The sequence below is a fragment of the Mustela nivalis genome (genome assembly GCF_964662115.1).
Source record: "Mustela nivalis genome assembly, chromosome: 2".
NCBI classification, from domain to species: domain Eukaryota; kingdom Metazoa; phylum Chordata; class Mammalia; order Carnivora; family Mustelidae; genus Mustela; species Mustela nivalis.
In genome coordinates, this window is record NC_139021.1 from 26,022,567 (window position 1) to 26,040,541 (window position 17,975).

General features: G+C 34.5%; 1 protein-coding gene across 5 annotated transcripts in view; it reads left to right on the forward strand.

Moving 5' to 3' along the window:
- CSMD3 (CUB and Sushi multiple domains 3) overlaps window positions 1-17,975 on the forward strand; it is a 1,245,805-nt gene that overhangs the window by 1,043,391 nt on the left and 184,439 nt on the right. The gene's annotated exons all lie outside the window — the stretch shown is intronic.

The window sequence follows — 17,975 nt, forward strand, 5'->3', positions numbered from 1 at the left end:
TCCCTGTCTCATTACCTCAGGTGGAAGTAAATATACACGCATGCTCCCATGCACACACGTGCACACACAGACACACACACACACAGCCCTAACAATTAAATTAAATCCCCTTTTCTCTCTCTTGACAACATTAGGTTGAATTGAGTATTATCTGAAATCAGCAGTTGCCATCAGTTGGAATTCTGGAAAGGAATATTGCCTGCCATAAGGCGGTTTACCAGGTGATTTATGTGAACCATTTACTATTTCTCCTAAGATACGTAGTGTCTGGTTCATAAATACGCATTTATAAGTCCATATTCATATAATCCCATATTTTGAACATAAAACTGGATTCATTTCTATGACTTAAAAGCCAGTTTCTCTCTAACCTCAGTAAATAAAAATACTAGTTTAAAGGAGCAACTAAATAGAGCAATTATCAACTAGATGCTTGCATGCTTCAAACTGACCCTGAGTGCCTGGCAAAGGTAGTGATTAATATAATTGATTACATATGAGTGATTTAATTGCATTCGTGTAACTTTTTTTCAGTTTATAATATATCTGAAAGTAATAGAGGGAAGCCCTGGGGTTGGTGATAACAGTTTTCTTTTTTTCCCACTTAGTCTGGCTTCTGCCACTCTTCCAGTGAATCATTTTATAGCTTCTAGATCATTCTTGGATTTGTTTGGAGAAGAGAGTAATGAGGGAGGAAATAGAGAATTGGAGTTGCAAAAGTGATTTTAGAAGTTGGAAAACATGGTATATATAACACAAGTACTCCTATTCAATAAAGTTATGTTTGTTTTCTTCCCTGCCTCAGATATGTGGGAAAAAATTTAAAGACATTCTAAAAGGTATTTATAAGACGATTTTATGCAGGAATTATTAGGGATAAATAAAGACACTGACCTCACTTTCCAAAAATGATCGCTATTTCATTGGCATTAGAAGTACATAGTTATTGCTGAGAATTAGGTTAATATGTATTATTTTAAACTACTCAGGGCACCAAACTTTTTTTTCTTATTTTAATTGGACCTATTGCTGAAGTACAGAAACTTTGACCTCAAATTTGTTATTTCTTCGTAAGGCTCACGGAATAGTGGTTTCTTAGTGAATTTTGTTTACTGAAAAATTATGGATAATTTTTAAACTTTAAGTTCTTTAAAAAAAGAGAGAGAGAGAGAGAAAGTCCCTGGTGACCTATGCCAACAGAGGTTACATACTTTCATGTTTGTAAATGAATTTGTTTCTTTGGAGATTTGGGTCCTAAAGGTGTTTAATTACAGATTGCCTATATATATTAGTAAGTTCAATGTGACTTTAGGGTTTCCCACAGTTTTTGATGATTAACCACAATTTCTTTTGAAACTCTCTGCCTAAGATGAAATCTGTGTAGGAAGAGAGCATATAAAGTCATTCTTATGTGTTTTCATAGTAGTAGCGCAAAAAATGTTCTTATACCTTTATTTTATTCCATCACACGGTGGGGTCATAGTACTCATTTTGTATCTCTCTAATTTAGTGCTTACTTACTGTCTTCTATGCTACACTGTCAGTTCCATGAGACTTGTAACTGTGCCCATTGTTTTTACACTGGTGTCCCCAATACCTAATGTAGCATGAGTGCCTGTCATCAAGGATTACCTTTAAATAGGAACAAGAGCAATATATGCAGATCAGAGTGGATGGTGCAGGTATTAATATCCAGGAGTTCAAGTGGGTTAAAAATGCGTGGGGTTGTATGATGAAAATTCAGAAAGGATTCGTGTAGGAGATAAGCCTTGCTTCCTCTTGGCAAAGTGGTAGATGTCATATAGTTAGAGGGGAACAGGGAGGGCATTCTGAGCAAGGAGTAGCATGAAAGGAACGCTAAAGAAAAAAATCTCCACCATTAGAATTTATCGTTCAGGGTGGTAAGTAAGGAGAGATTGTTGAAGGCAAGGATTGTATATTGTGAGCTCCAAGAATATTTGTTTATATGTTATAAGCACTCAATAAATACTTGTTAAATAAAATGATGCTGACTGGATTTCTAATCTGTCCTTGAACATAAGACCAGGGTTTCAAGCCTATTTTTTCCTTAAGTTAAGGAAAACTTAAGATCATTTCCTTAAGGAAAACTTAAGATCATTTGTTTGCTTGGTCTATCCAAGTTTTTACCTTCTACTATGAAATGATTTTACATCTCTGTTTTAAGAGTAAGTTTTGTGTGTACTGGAGTTCTTTTTTTTTTAATTTTTTTATTCTTTATATTCTGATTTTAGCTTGGATTTTAGTACCTCCAAATTCCTTTTCCAGAGAGTGAACTACAGGTCAAAACTCTAAAAATTGAAAAGCAGTTATTATTATTTAATGAGCATTAATAAAACATCAATATGGTTTATTGTTCCTATCAGAAAGTGAAAAAAGTATCTGTAAGCATTTTTCTTAACAGAAGTGGTGGTGGTGCGCATGAAACTTTAGGTAAGCTTTAGAAATGAGACGCCAGGGAAATAACTGGGTGAGGGGCAGGATCTGATGAAAATACCAAAGTATTCATGCAGCCCATCTGGTCATTTCCACAGCTAAACTGTCACATAGGGAAGTGATGTAAGTGGATTTGTAGTTTAGATTACTTACTTCCATACAGGTGTGGAGCAGGAAGTTGAGTTGCTTTGGGTTTGTACACAGGGATGTCACAGAGAAGGTGAGAGATAATGTGAGTCCGAAATGAGGAGGTGGTGATGGGAATAGGGAAGAGAGGGGGTGGTCAACTAGAATCAAGACACATTCTGAAGATAGAAAGTAAGAACCAGTGGGCTTCTATGTACATGTTTTTAAGAAGGGAGAACTACGGAAACAGCTCCAGGAAGCAACACTTACACCTCAGGACCTAGCGTGGACACAGAATAGGTCATCCTAAATATTGTGAAGTGGATTGGGTAACTAGGCAAATACCTTTCCTCAAGTGAGGAGAGATTTGGCAGAAGACAGGCAGCTTGTCTTTATTTGACTGGTGGCATCTGTACTGCCTTCGTAAGGACATGAGGCCATCAATCTCGAGTGAACTGAACTAAATACCCTCATTTTTGCTACCCCTTTTAAGCAACTTGTGACAACTCCATTTATATTTAAGGAAGCTCTGTCAGATATGATTGATAATTGCTTAAATAATATTGATTGTTTGTGAGACAAAACAGAGAAAATGAAAAAGGAGAGCCGTGCTGACGCACCCTTTCTCACACCTGGTATTTGAAATGATTGCAAGGTATTGTGTTGATTACCTGAAAAGAGTGAAAACATTGTCTCAGCACTTCTGGTTTATGTTGGGGGGGGGGCGTTGGGGGGAGTACATAATTGGAGTTTCCACACTCATTGCACAAATAGGTGGTGAGTGCCAGAAAAGTAGGCACTGGAATACACAAATAAATAATTTCAAGTAGTGGAGAAAAAAAAGGTGTTTAAATCAAAATTTCAAAATAGTGTAACAACTTGAAAGACCAGAATAAGCAGTGAATACGATAGAAGCATATTTGAGCAGCCCTTCCTTCAACAAATTCTGAGGTAATGATACTGAGTATTCAGTGATAACTTTTCTGAGTCTTCAGAGAGACTAGACATTAGCTAAGAGAATGAAAGAGTCTAGATACACAGCATCAGAGAATTTGGAGGAGCAGAACATAATAATTTTAGGAGCTACAAGTGATGGCATCAAGCTATGAAGCCTGGCTTCATGAACATACAAGAAGAAAAGGTCACAGAGTGTCCAAGAACCACTCATAGGATGGAGTAATTCATTTTTTTCAGCTTTTTACCTAATTAAAAAAAAAAAAAGGACATGTGATTGATTCTATTTAGTTCCTTTAATGCTAAAGAATCATTTGTAAAAATGTTATAGAAAGTTTGCAATCAATGCAAACTATCTATTGAAATGTATAATCATTTTTTTAAAAGGATTTTTATTTGTTTATTCATGGGAAGCAGAGGGAGAAGGGAGCCTGACTTGGGACTCAGTCTCAGGACCCTGGGATCATGACTTGACACAAAGGGAGATACTTAATCGACTGAGCCACCTAGGCACCCGAAATATGCAATTAATTTTTATACTCTTTTACACACGCATGCACACACACACACACACACACCAATTCTCAGTATTTTTATGTCTTAATTCTATTTTTATATTACTATATATTTGTGCCCTTGATACACTAAAACTGAGCATCCACAATCATTTTTTAAAGTAAATTTTTAATAATTTAGAATCATTCTGGTTCACTATAGTTCATATCTCCAACCCTGTTGACTATCTATTCCTTCATTCAAATAGTATCATTATGATAGAGCACTGATTTTCAGGCAAAGAAGCAGAATTTGACCTAGTTCAGTTAATCCATCCTAGGTAAACACCTGCAATTTTTATTTCTGCTTAAGATGTAAATAACTGAAAGAGTACAAAATTTAGTAAAGGTTTGTTTTCTCATGTTTTTCAAAATTACTTTCATAAAAGTAAAATATTGGTCTATTACATCTTTCCTTTTTATACCATAACATTTATTTTCTTATTTTGAACTTTTTACTACTATAATACATGTCATTATACAATGACACATATTATATATATATGTGTGTGTGTGTGTGTGAGTGTGTGTGTGTGTGTGTATACTATTGTACGTATTTTGTATATATAAGCATATATATTATACAAACAGTATAAAAAAATTTCACTATATTTCTTTCTGGTCATTATTATCTATTATTCACTTTCTGATTATTAATGAAAATAGTTTTATCATATGGAAGAAGAAATGTGAAAAAATGATCCAGTCTGTGTCCAGTATACTTGATATGCCATTATTTACTACAGTGATCAAAAGTGAGTATGAATTTGAGCTACACAAGTTCCCGTAGGGGTGGTCTTGGAACCTTAGTCTCCTCTTCCTCAAAATGAAGGTAATAGTGCCTACTGCTCAGGTCATCATAGGTAAAACCTGACAGTGTACATCAATCTTCTGCCAGCATAAGTAAGTATAGCAAATGTGGCCATAAAACAATGACAACACGCTTCATTTAGATTTTTTTCTCACAGCTCCTTTTTGCCCTCCAATGAATCTAAATAAATTATCTAATCCATCAAATAGTCCAAATTAACCTGAAAGAAAATTTGGAATTCACAAATTGAAGTCAGAATATCTTTTAATACACTATATCTATCTAAACATGAAAAAAATGTATAAAAATAGAATTTTGTATAAAATTTCTAATAGCTCTGATTCTCAAAACTTTACTTATAAACCACATGTATTTTTTACATGTATTTTTTACATGTGGTTTATAACCCTTTTACAGCATTCAATCCAAAGGTTTTCAGGATCTCTTATTTACTTTGGAATATCATATATAAAATAAGTTATAATGGTCTAATTTTACCTGTGAATTCTTTGCTTAATGGTAAGTGCTGACTGGGGCCCAGCATAATCTAACTGTAAAAATTCTCTAACAATTAACAATTAAGAATTTAGGGGCACCTGGGTGGCTCAGTGGGTTAAGCCTCTGCCTTCGGCTCAGTTCATGATCTCAGAGTCCTGGGATTGAGCCCCGCATCTGACTCTCTGCTCAGCAGGGAGCCTGCTTCCCTCTCTCTCTCTTTCTCTGCCTGCCTCTCTGACTACTTGTGATCTCTGTTGAATAAATAAATAAAATCTTTAAAAAAAGAAAAAATAAAATTTAGTTATTTATTCAGCATAATTGATATAAAAGAATCATGTAAACAAAATTCTTATTAAATGAAAAATAAAAAAGAAATAGAAGAGTGGAAATAGGAAAAGAAGTAAAATTTATCTGAGTGTAATTTGGATCAAGGTCAGACATACTTGGGAGAAGTTGAATAATTTTATGGAATTACATATTATATCCTTGATCTCCAGGGGGACTTTTAAAGTCTCTACTAAAATAAGATTTCATCCACTGGGGGGGAAAAAAAAAACCAGAATATTCCATTTGTGTTTTGAAGCTAGTTACTATGGTTTTGTAAACTATTTAACCCATATATAATATAAAGTGATTCACATGCACAAGTATTTTATATCTTTATATGTTCTTAATAAATAATAATGTGATTATAAATTAGTTTTAAATATTTAATTAAGTGCATTACTAATTATTCTTTGTTATGGTAATAAAAAACAAATTAGTAAATAGCTTGCTCTTTTTTTGAAGTCATATTTTTAAATTATCTTTGTGTCTAGCACTGATCAGTGCTCTGAACAGTTAACTTTTCCTACAAGTAGTTTGGGAAGAACTGAGGTGATGCTATTTTAGCTTGTTTTGCATTCAGATACAAAATGATTAATTTTCAACCATTTTTCCATTGAAGACAATCCAAAACACATTTTTCACACAGCTTCTTTTAAAAGCTAAATGCTTTATACAGGTCTTTGAATAAATTTTGCACGTGTAACTAAAAAGCTTTTTTATGCTGTAATATGAGATATTTCCATTGGAATTGTAGCTTATTAAGTAACTTAGAATATTTAGAAGGATTCTGACATATCTAGACAACCCAAGAAATTTGACTATAGCAGTCCCCCCTTCTCCATTGTTTCGCTTTCCACAGTTTTAGTTACCTGCAGTGAATTGTGGTCAAGACCCAGAAGGTCCTATTTTGAGGTAGTGTCAGAAAGTCAATAATAGCTTAAGGGTACATCACACCTGCGTCATTCACCTCACTTCATCTCATCATGTAGGCATTTTATCATCCCACATCGTCACACAAGAAGTCAGTACAATGAGATATCTTGATAGAGAAAGAGAGATCACATTTACATAACTTATTACAGCATAATGTTATAATTGTTCGATTTTATTTTTAGTTTTCTTGTTAATCTCTTACTGTGCCTAACTTAAAGTTAAATTTATCATAGTTAATATGTGTATATTAACCTACATAGTTAATAATATTGTAACAACTTTGTATAGCGACAGATGGAACAATTTAGTTATGGTGACTATTTCATAATGTATAAGATATTGAATTCCTGTACTGTGCATAGCACACCTGAAATATATATTATTGTATGCCAGTTGTTCTTTAAAAAAAAAAAAAAAGAATCAAGCAGTGTTTTCCATGCAGGAGTAGTAATTATGTTATTTATGTCTAGGGTCTTTGACTTTTCTTCTCCCGATGAAGTCCCAAATCCTGCAGGGTATTTCTAGTTGTTCTAATTGGAGCTTAGCATGCATGTTCCTATAGGATTATTGTTACAAATCATTCAACCATTTTGTACTTCAGTTACTTCTTCTGTAAAACAAAGAATTGAGACAGATTATGAAATCTTTTGTACAGTTAAAATATTCCATTATATTCATGAACTACACAGATTTTAGATCAAATTGATCTTCTGAGTTAATATGGGCACCTGTCATTTTTACATTGTTTTATGAGAACATACATTTTAAAGTCTTAACAGTCTTCTGATAATATTTTTGGAACATAATTCATTCATCAGTTGTAAATTGTCCCAATATGAGAACAGAGACAAGACAGGTCTCCACTGATCCTTATATCTAATTTTCCATGAGATCTAGTTCTACGTTAACAAAAGGCCACATCCACAAAGTGGGATTTTATTAATTCAGTGAAAAGTTGTTTAATGTAATATATCCATAAACTTTCTTAAAAGGAGCTAAATTTATCTGTATGTACAAAGTTCTGGGTCAGGAGGCAGATAACAATAGACTTATGCATCAACCTCAAATATCAACAGGTTCATTGTTTATCAACTCGTGATGTTATTAATCCAAATAAATTTTATATGTGCACCAAGTGAAGGAAAAAAAAAATATCTCAAATTTCTTTCAGCCTTGTCTGTATACCTAAATGATTTTCTGGTCGAAAATCTTTATATGAGAAACAAATTTATCAATATTTGTCAATATCAGAATTTACCAATATATCTAGAATTTCCATTTGTAAGTTTCTCAGCAACAGTATGGTATTTTGCACATAGTAAATAATAACTAACTTAATAATGGTAAGGGATTGAGAATGAATTTCTGGAAGAATATTAGATGCTTTTGATAATAGTATTGCCAAAAATCAGTGATAAGTTCAACAAGAATGGTGGTAAAAATGTTAAAACAGCAATAGTGAGGAGCGTCTGGGTGGCTCGGTTGACTAAGATGCTGCCTTTGGAGTCCCATCTTGGGACTCCAGGGAGCAGGCCCTGCTCAGTGGGGAGTCTGCTGCTGCTTCTTGTTCAGCCCCTCCACTCTCTCCCCCACTCATGCTCTCTCTCTTACTCACTCTCTGTCTCTCAAATAAATAAATAAAATCTTTTTTTAAAAAAACAATAATAATGAGATAAGTTACTTTATGTGTACTAAGAAGAAGAGTAGCTGTTTTCAGACTAGCATAAAATATTTTTTTCTATCTTTAATTATGGACAATATAATAGTTTGAGACAATTTCTGAAGGAAAAAAAAAATAGCTATGGAAGAAAAGTCTTTTGGAGAACTGAAACAGTAAATAAGACCAAGACCAGTTTCCCTCTAGCAGAATTCAGTGTGTTCTTTGAATAATACATATCCTGTAGATTAATTTCATTTTTTTTTAAGATTTTACTTATTTATTTGACAGAGAGATCACAAGTAGGCGGAGAGGCAGGCAGAGAGAGAGGTGGGGAAGCAGGCTCCCTGCTGAGCAGAGAGCCCGATGTGGGGCTCAATCCCAGGACCCCGAGATCATGACCTGAGCAGAAGGCAGAGGCTTAACCCACTGAGCCACCCAGGTGCCCCTTATAGATTTATTTCAATAACTCTTTTATGCTTCAATATGTGTATATGTATTCTCTGAGGAAGGTTAAAGGACTAAAAGGATATTTTTAACACCTGATGATTTGGACTAAATGAATGATAAGGTGTCTGCCAAAATTGGTATGCTATTACTCTTATTTGATTTCATTGTTAAGATTACTACTATTACTACTATCATATTTGGTAGAGTTAAAAATATAAGGCTTAATTTGATTTATTTATATAATTATATATAGAATTTTTTAAAATAAGAGATTACAAAGGTCACAAGGTATGGTGTGTGTGTGTGTGTGTGTGTGTGTGTGTGTATGATATTGTGTTTATTAAGCACCTGCTGAGCGAGATGCTATAGAGATTAATCTTTACAACAATCCTAGAGTTGGTACTATTTTGTAGTTTAGGAAAAAGATTCAGGAAGGTTTACTAGCTTGGTGAAGGTCATACAACACCGAATAGCAAAGCTGGTCAAATCCAGGTGTATAGAACTGCAAATCCCAGATTTTTTATTACTAATATTTTATTTTGTAAATCATTATGAGAACAAAAATTATTTACCAAATCCTCTTGCCACCCTTCTTCTTCTTCTCACCCTTCTGCTTCTGCTTCTTCTTCATGCAAAAAGGTGGTTTTATTAAAGCACAGTACAGGACCAATGGGCAAAGAGAGCTGCCCCTGCTACTCTTCTCAATTCTAAAATCTACTGCTAATAACGTCTGAGTCTACAGGATATATAATGCCTTATTTATTAAGAAAAAAAAATTTTTAACTGAGAAATTCTTTTAAAATGCCCTATGATGAACCCCTCCATCTGTCATCCTAAAGTAGATGTAAATTTTTCCAATTAGAGAATTCTTAGGCAGGGGATCTCTGAGAATTGAGGGGTTCGAGGTGCTGAGCCTGCAGAAAAGGCATGGCATGCGTAGGAGGCAATATGCAGAGTGTAAAGAATTCAGTGAAAGCAAGAATTTGAATCCAGGCTTAATGCTGAATCGTATGTGAAAGTCCCTTAAATAAAACAGAGAAACAAAATGCTCTGATTGAAATGGGATTTCAGAGGATCAGGAATTGTATCCATATAGCAGCACCTCCAGAGGTGTTCGACACAGAAAATCGCTTGTTCATAGTAGCTTCATCAAATTAACTCTCAGCAAAACCTAGATGACAGGAAAATTTGATCAGTTGACTTTTATCCTACTTCAGTCTTCTGCCTTCAGAAGACACATATTTTTCCACAAGTATATGACATCCGGAATAAGATGGGGGTCAGAGATTTCATACATTGGAAGAGGCAACCAAATAGAATGTGTGGATCCTGTCTGGATCCTGAGTTAATCAAATCAATTATAAATATAAATATATATAAATATTTATATTTATATTTATATACACACATACATACATACATATATACATATATATGTATACGTATATTTATGTGTATGTATACATATATATGTATATGTATGTATATATATATAAATTTTTTTTTTTGAGAGGAGAGAATCAGGAAATGAAATCAAGAACTGCTTATTAAATTATAGAAATTATTGTTAGTTTTATTAGATACAGTATTTAGTTGTGGTTATTTTTTAAATTCCTCATTTGTTAGAAGTAATATTGAAGCCTTTATGAAAAGGGAGTAGGATATTGGGAATTGCTTTAAAGTATTCCCAGGTTGAGGATATATGAGAAATGGGAGAGAAGAAATGAAACAAAATTGGACATGTTCAAAAGTGTTGAAACTGGATGGATGGGTTCATGGGTGTTTATTTTACTAGTCTCTCTACTTTGTATATGTTTGGAAATTTCCATAATAAAAAAATTCCACTAGCTTATGTTATAGTCCACATGAGAATATTTTCCTGACCTAAATCTGTCTGGCCTCATTGGGATTTGGCAGATATATTCTGCCAAATGTGTAGAAAAAAAGACTTAAGAATGGTTAGAGGAAAATACTCATCCAAATTGAAATTGAGTTCAAAATAAAAGTGCTAATAAAATATTGTAACACTTTAAACTTTTAATTTTGCTTTTCTGTTTTAATTCTTTTAAACATGCAGTAGAATTGTTTATTGTGTTTTTCTTGATTTCATTGCTTTTTGAACACCAAATTAATTTTCAGCTATTGGGAAATGTTACAACTGCCAAATTGCAGATAAGCTGCTGGTTTGTAGTTGAATAGATATTTGTTCCTGAAACAATTAAAAAAAACTGAACTACATTTGCTATAAGGGTTTTTTTTTTTTTAATAATGCCCATATGTTTAAAAGAAGTTATAGACAGTTGAAAATTTGTGATGAGCAAATGGTCACAGTATATACACCCAGCTTCAGAGAAGCCTGAAAGTAAATACCATGGATTTAGTCAGTAAACCTAGCTTATAGATTGGTACAGGTATCACACAGGAAACTGCTAACAGGAAAATAAATTATCCTGTTTACTGTTACAAATTCAAAACAGGACAAGATTTCTGGAGCTACTTAGGTTACTGGATAATTGGGTACCCTGGTCAGAAACATGATTTTGTTTTTTAAATAACATCTTTTCCTGATTATTACAAAATTGCAATAAAAAGATTTTGGTATACTTCTTTTCAGAACCAGCATGTTTTCATGGTAGTCTGTGAGATGCTGACTAACGTAGCTGTTATTTGCTCAAGGGCAAGATTGACTGCAGGACCTATGGTGGAGGCAAACTTCTATCTGATTTAAATAGCCCATAGGTAATTAGTGTGATTCACATGACTAACCTTAACTAAAACGCTATCTTAGTGTAAAGCACCTCATTGTGAGTTAATAGTTTACTAGTATTGTATTATAATAACCATAAGTATTTGGATTCTAACTGATATGTGGAAAATGAGAACGTTTCCAAAATACTGAAGAAATTCTCAATTATTATTATATCAATGCAACTTCTACTCAAACTTTTCCAGTGCTAGATGACTTTCTTTTTTTAAGATTTTATTTATTTATTTGACAGTGAGAGAAAAAGAGAGAGAGACAGTGAGAGCGAGAGCAGGAACATGAGCAGAGGTAGTGGGAGAGGGGGAAGCAGGTTTCCTGCCAACAAGGGAGCCCGATGCAGGGCTCTATCCCAGGACACTAGGATCATGACCTAAGCCAAGGCAGATGCATAAGGACTGAGCCACCCAGGCACCCCATAGATGATGTTTTGAAAATAAGTAGCACACTACTTTGATTTGGGACTGATTTTAAATGTTCTGTCTTTTGGTGCTTTTGAATAAGTTGTTAAAATATTTCACTATATATATATATATATATACATATATATATATATATATATACACACACACACATATATATATCACTTTATGTACTATATTATGTATAATATTTCACCCTATATATATGTATTTCATAAAATTGAGGTTTTAATTGGATACTTGTAATCATCTTTAAATGAGAATGGTTTTAAAATCATAAAGTATTCAAGTGATCATTATATCCCAAAAGCAACCTTGGAGTTTTTTATACAATAAGCAGTTTCAGAGTCAGAGTATATAGAGAACAAAGAGTACTGTATATGTATGTTACTAAAAGGAATTATTTTGCATACATGGACATTTCTATAATATTGTCTTGAAGTATTCATATGAGGTGAAAAGTATGAGACAAAATTCATATAAAGGTAGTGAAACATTTTGGTATGTCACCAACAGTCATTTTTTGATGCTTGTACACATAATCAGGTACAGTTGCAAATACATCTTTGATGTGAGTCTCATTTCTGTTCTGCTGGTAGCGTGAGTGTACATGTGTGTTTTCTTCTGTGCCGTGTTGGTGAATAAAATGCAAGCTGAGCAAAACAAGGGGGGACTTCTTTACAATTTTTTCGCAGAGCAACTAACCAGCTGAGTGCCTAATACAATCAAAATGAACCCGAGAATACAAAAGAATGTATAGATTTTGAAAAGGATAACAGGCATGTTGAGAAACATGCCGAGATCTAATAGGAATTTACAATATTTTTCTTTTCCTTTTCCTGCCCAGATTCCCCTCTGTGGGGAACTATTTCTTTTGTGATAGTATTTCAATGCTTTTGCAACAGAGGGACTAGGACTTAAGATGAAGGGAACAAACTAAAACAAAAGTAGAACGCTCTCTCACCTTGCTCCCTTTTTCTTAGTCCATATAGAAAACTACTCATCCTACTTTCATAATCCACCCAGAAGGACAGAATGTAAAATCAAGTGACAGAGAAGAGCAAGGCCATTTTGAAATCATGAGTTCAATGAACCTTGACTAAAACATCTGGAATGCTCTTCTGACCCAATTAAGTCTACACGTTGTTCTAAATATGCATGCGTGGAAAGGAGAGTATGAGGGGGAAAAAATATGCTATCTAACCTCGACGGTCAATTAACTTGTGCCTACCACTGAATTTTCAGATTGAATTAGTAGCATATATATTTACAAGGCTAAGATACTAATAGTAGTAACTAATGCATCCTACTGTGTTCAGGTGCTTGTTCGGAGTGTTTTATAAATATCGATGTCCTATGAATGTAGGTACTATTATTGTTCCCTATTTCATGGACGAGGAAGTTGAGGCATGGAAAGGTGAAGAGACTGCCTCGTATCCTGAATCCTAGATTCAGTCCTAAAGTCCAATTCCAGAATCTGACCCAACTCTTCATTTGCTAGTTTTCATATCTTTATAGGGGCATTCCAGACCCATAGATTTGTGATTTTAAAGCATTAGTCCATCTAAATCTAATGACAGTCTGTCACTGCCCTTAGAGACCTACTTCCTTGCCTTCTTCTACCAAATCTGATCCCTTTTACAATCAAAGCAAGTTTGAATGAGACCTGAATTTACCACACACTCTTAGACATTTAATTTTACCGTAAACAGGAATGGACAGATCAGCTCCTTTCGTCATGGTCTCATCTGAGTCTGAAGGCTTTTTTTCCTTTTAAAACTAGTGTGCCATTGGGATACTCTGTGACTGATTCCTTCCTGAGAGGAAAACAAAATTGACAAAGGCAAAATTAAAACCCTTCTGTGTTTGCATAAACTCAATATTTTATTTTTAATTCGATAACTCCAATCCTAATCACTGAATAGCATCAATCGTGTCCATGTTTGTTTTATTATCCTCATTTAAAGTTAATTGCTAAATCAGTGAGCCTCTGTACAATGAATGCCCTAGCTAGTTATTTTGATGGTACAAGAATTAAGTGCAACTTCCAAGTTTCTGACTTGCTTAGGCAACGGTGGAACATTCAGCAGCAATCGAGAGTAGAGAACTACTTATTTATGTTCTAAACAAATGCACCCTCCTCTGGGCGCACAGCCATATCGTGCACGATGTCACACCTCACCTGTCTACTGTGCTGTTTTCCACCAAGATACTTCCACCAAGATACTGCAGACTGCTGATCTGCAATGTGCCTTCTAATTCTGGAGATGTGTTAATATTCAGGAATTTCTTTATGCCATTCCAGCCACCCTTTCATCGTTTATTGATGTACATTTGAAATGGCTAAAGTAAGCAGAATGGATAGTCTCATGACTTAAACAAATGTGGCTAAAGGAGAGATGGCAGAGTTGGTGCAGAATGAGGAAACAAATGTTTTTTGAAACTTAATTAAGTGAGCACTTGCATCATGCAAACTGTCTCAGTAGATGGACCCCCGCCTTTCTATCCTGGTTGGATAGAACACTGTAAAAACTAGATGTCAAATAAACTTTGCTTTATCTACAAAGAAAAATAGATAAACACAATGTCCTGTCTCATTCTGAGTTCTTTGCTCATGGGGGAGCAAATGAACTAGGAAATTTTAAAGTTAGGGTGAATAGCCTATCAATCTGATCTAAATGAGAGGTTTTCTCTATTTAAGTGATTTAAGCAGACTAAGTGACATTTAAAAATCTAAATTGTAGGGGTACCTGGGCGGCTCAATTGGTTAAGTGTCTGTTTTTGGGTCAGGTCATGATTTTAGGGTCCTGGGATCGAACTCCGCCTTAGGCTCCCTGTTTCTCCCCCTGTTCCTGCTCTCACTACTCTCTCTCTCAAATATATAAATAAAATCTTTATTAAAAAATTTAAATTGTAACTTTTTTTTAAGATTTTATTTATTTATTTACTTGTCAGAGAGAGAGAGAGAAAGCGCGCACAAGCAGGCAGAGTGGCAGGCAGTGGCCGAGAGAGAAGCAGGCTCCCTGCCAAGCAAGGAGCCCCATGCGGGACTGGATCCCAGGACCCTGAGATCATGACCTGAGCTGAAGGCAGCGGCTTAACCGACTGAGCCACCCAGGCGTCCTTATAATTTTTTTTTTTTTTTAATGCAGCCTAGAACACCTCCTACATGTTGCCCTTCTGTGGTTGGTAGAGGACTAGCTTTTAAGAATGGATTAAATAATTAGCACAGCAATGATCTGCATTAAAAGATGTGCCCAACATGTCCTATTGTTGGTTTACAATTACTTTAATTGGCTGACTTAATATCTTTCCATAGGTAAAGATAAGCTGCCACCTGAATGACTACAAATACAGTTAATGGGGTCTAAGAGAAAAACTCTCTGGACCAGTTGGCTTTCTGACTCACGTTGTTTCTGGTACCTCATAGAATAGAATCAACAATATTAGTTAGATTAACAAACTGTATTCTAGAATAAAATATATGGAAAATAAGAGGCTCAGAAGTAATTTCAGAGATAATAAATAGAATCTTTGCATAGACTGATTTGTAGGGGTATTTTACATGTTTATTTCTGCCTTATTAGGCTTCCCTTTTCTTCTTTTTTATAACTTGCAATAATACACATATAACAAAGGAGTTAAAACATTATTTTTAAGATCTATTATGCTTAAGAAAGGGGAAAAATTTACTTACAGTGGTGCTTCCCTTAAGAAGCAGCTTAGTGTTTATAGCCTATTCTAATAGCCTGAGAACAAAGTCCTTTTGATATTCACAAGCAGATCTCCAGAGAGAGGGAAAGCTGCCCTGGAGCTGAGATGCAGAGAACTTTGTATCTCTGTTGGAAACTAAGAGAAAGAAGACAGAGGGCTCGCTAATCATTTCAGATGGCCTGATCAGCCCAGACTTTGGGGGTTAATTGTAGTCCTAGAAATAAAATGATGGTCCAGTCATTAGACTGAGGTATGTAGATCAGTGTTTTTGTTTTGTTTTGTTTTTTAAAGAGAGTATAAGTTGAGTCCCATGCAAATATAAAGTAAACATGTTATAAATTTTTTTGTATCAAAAATTTTATTTAACTCAGGAATTAAAGAGGGTTTTAGTAAATACTACAGTGGTTTAATATAGAATTCAATAGCCAAGTATAGATCAGTGGATAGAGAGGCAGATCGATACATAGATATATAGATAAGCATGGAATGCTGAAATGAATTTAAAGGTCTGTCCATTGGACAATAAACCATTGCATACGCCACTGCCCCCCCGCAAAACACAGGTGACCCAGAAGGGTAGGCTAAAAAACATCTCACCCAACACAACATCCAGTTATCTTTTGATCCATCTTAAAGTCTTTCACAGTATTTTCCTACAAAGACCTCAACCATGCAAAGGGTACAGTTGGCCCTTCAGAATATTTTAGAAGCAGAAGACCTACTGCTGTGTGAATGTAAGAAAACTAAATAAAGACATTTGTGGATGGCCTGGGGAAGCAAAACACAAGGTTTACCAATTAATTTTTGAGGTTTCTAGCTGAGAAATATTTGGTTAGGGCTCTTAACGTAATTTAATGAGGCAATACTTAACCTGGTAATGTATAGGAAATCATATCACTATGCAGGTGTTCTTGATTTTTCAAAATACAGAAAAGTTATGCAAAAATATACTTTAAACTTTTACTTTTCATATAATGGCTTAGTATACTCTCAGAGTAACTTTTTTTTTTCCTAATAAAAGTTATTTTTAAGTTAAGATTTCCATTGGGTAAGTTATTGCAGTTAGAGCCTGTTGAAGAGTAGTAGCTTACTACTAGTTTACTACTAGTTTTACTACTAATGAGGCTAGATTCAACACTCCACTCCTTATCCCCTGCCCTTCTCAGTTCTCCCCTCTGTCATCTCAAAATGAGCACCACCAATTGCAGGCCTAAGTTACTAAGGACACTCCAAGGGCATGCCCCACAGTTTTCATTACTTAACATGATACAAATATGCAGTGTTTACGTTTCTATTGTTAGAAGTTACCCTTTTAACATATCTAGTTCACAAGTGACACAAAATTCTGGTCTGTCTGTAGGAAGGTAATAGTTGTGAACAAGAGTCTAAAAACAAGAAAAATCATTGTTTTTCCTTTTTTTTCCTTAGAAAAACCCTTAGATGACTGTTGTTGTTTTGTTCGTTTGTTTGTTTGAAGGGGAGTTGTTTTGTTTTTTGTTTTTTGGGGTTTTTTTTAGATATTGTTTGTAATGTGGTGGTTTGCTTGGGAATTGGGCATGTTTCCTAAGGAAATATTGGAAATATTTGGCAGAAAGGGTTGAACGATGTTAAATTTAAGTAGTTTCTTTTTCTTATGTCTTCCCAAAAAAGATACAGAGAAAGAATAGTTTATCTACCAAGAGCCTCGTTGCACAGTGTTTTTAGCAAAGTGCCCATCATTAGACTAACACAATTGCGGGGGCGGGGGGGACGAAACTTGGACAGGCAATGACAACATCTGTATTATAGTAGAAACTTTCAAAGACACTGTTGAAAACAGATCAAGCACCAATCTAAAAAAAAAAATGCAAAAACACTTAATATTTTTTGGAATATTTTGGAAATGGCTTGGAATTTGGTGGACCAATATATGGGTCTTTTAAAAAGGTCTGGACTGAAATGTCATATGACTTGTAAACTATTAAAAAAAAGTAGAATGCATGTAACTGATTCAATAGAAACATAAATGTGTTTTCATAACTTCTAAGAAATGTTTTCAGGAGGATTATTTATGAAAAATAGCCCGGGAATGTGTAGGAATTGTTCAAAGCAACAACTCTGTCTCTGCCTTCATTTCCCTTTACCTCACAGAGAACTGGACTGAGATCACCAGCTTATTTTAGCAGGCACAAAAGAAAAAAAAAAGTGTATCTTTGTTTACAGTATTATGTGTATGTGTTCACATGAAAAACTCAGCATGTTTCAGATGAATTAGGCTGTCTTCAAGACCATCAGAGGATTACCATCACCTTGACTCAAGTGTAAATTATAATGA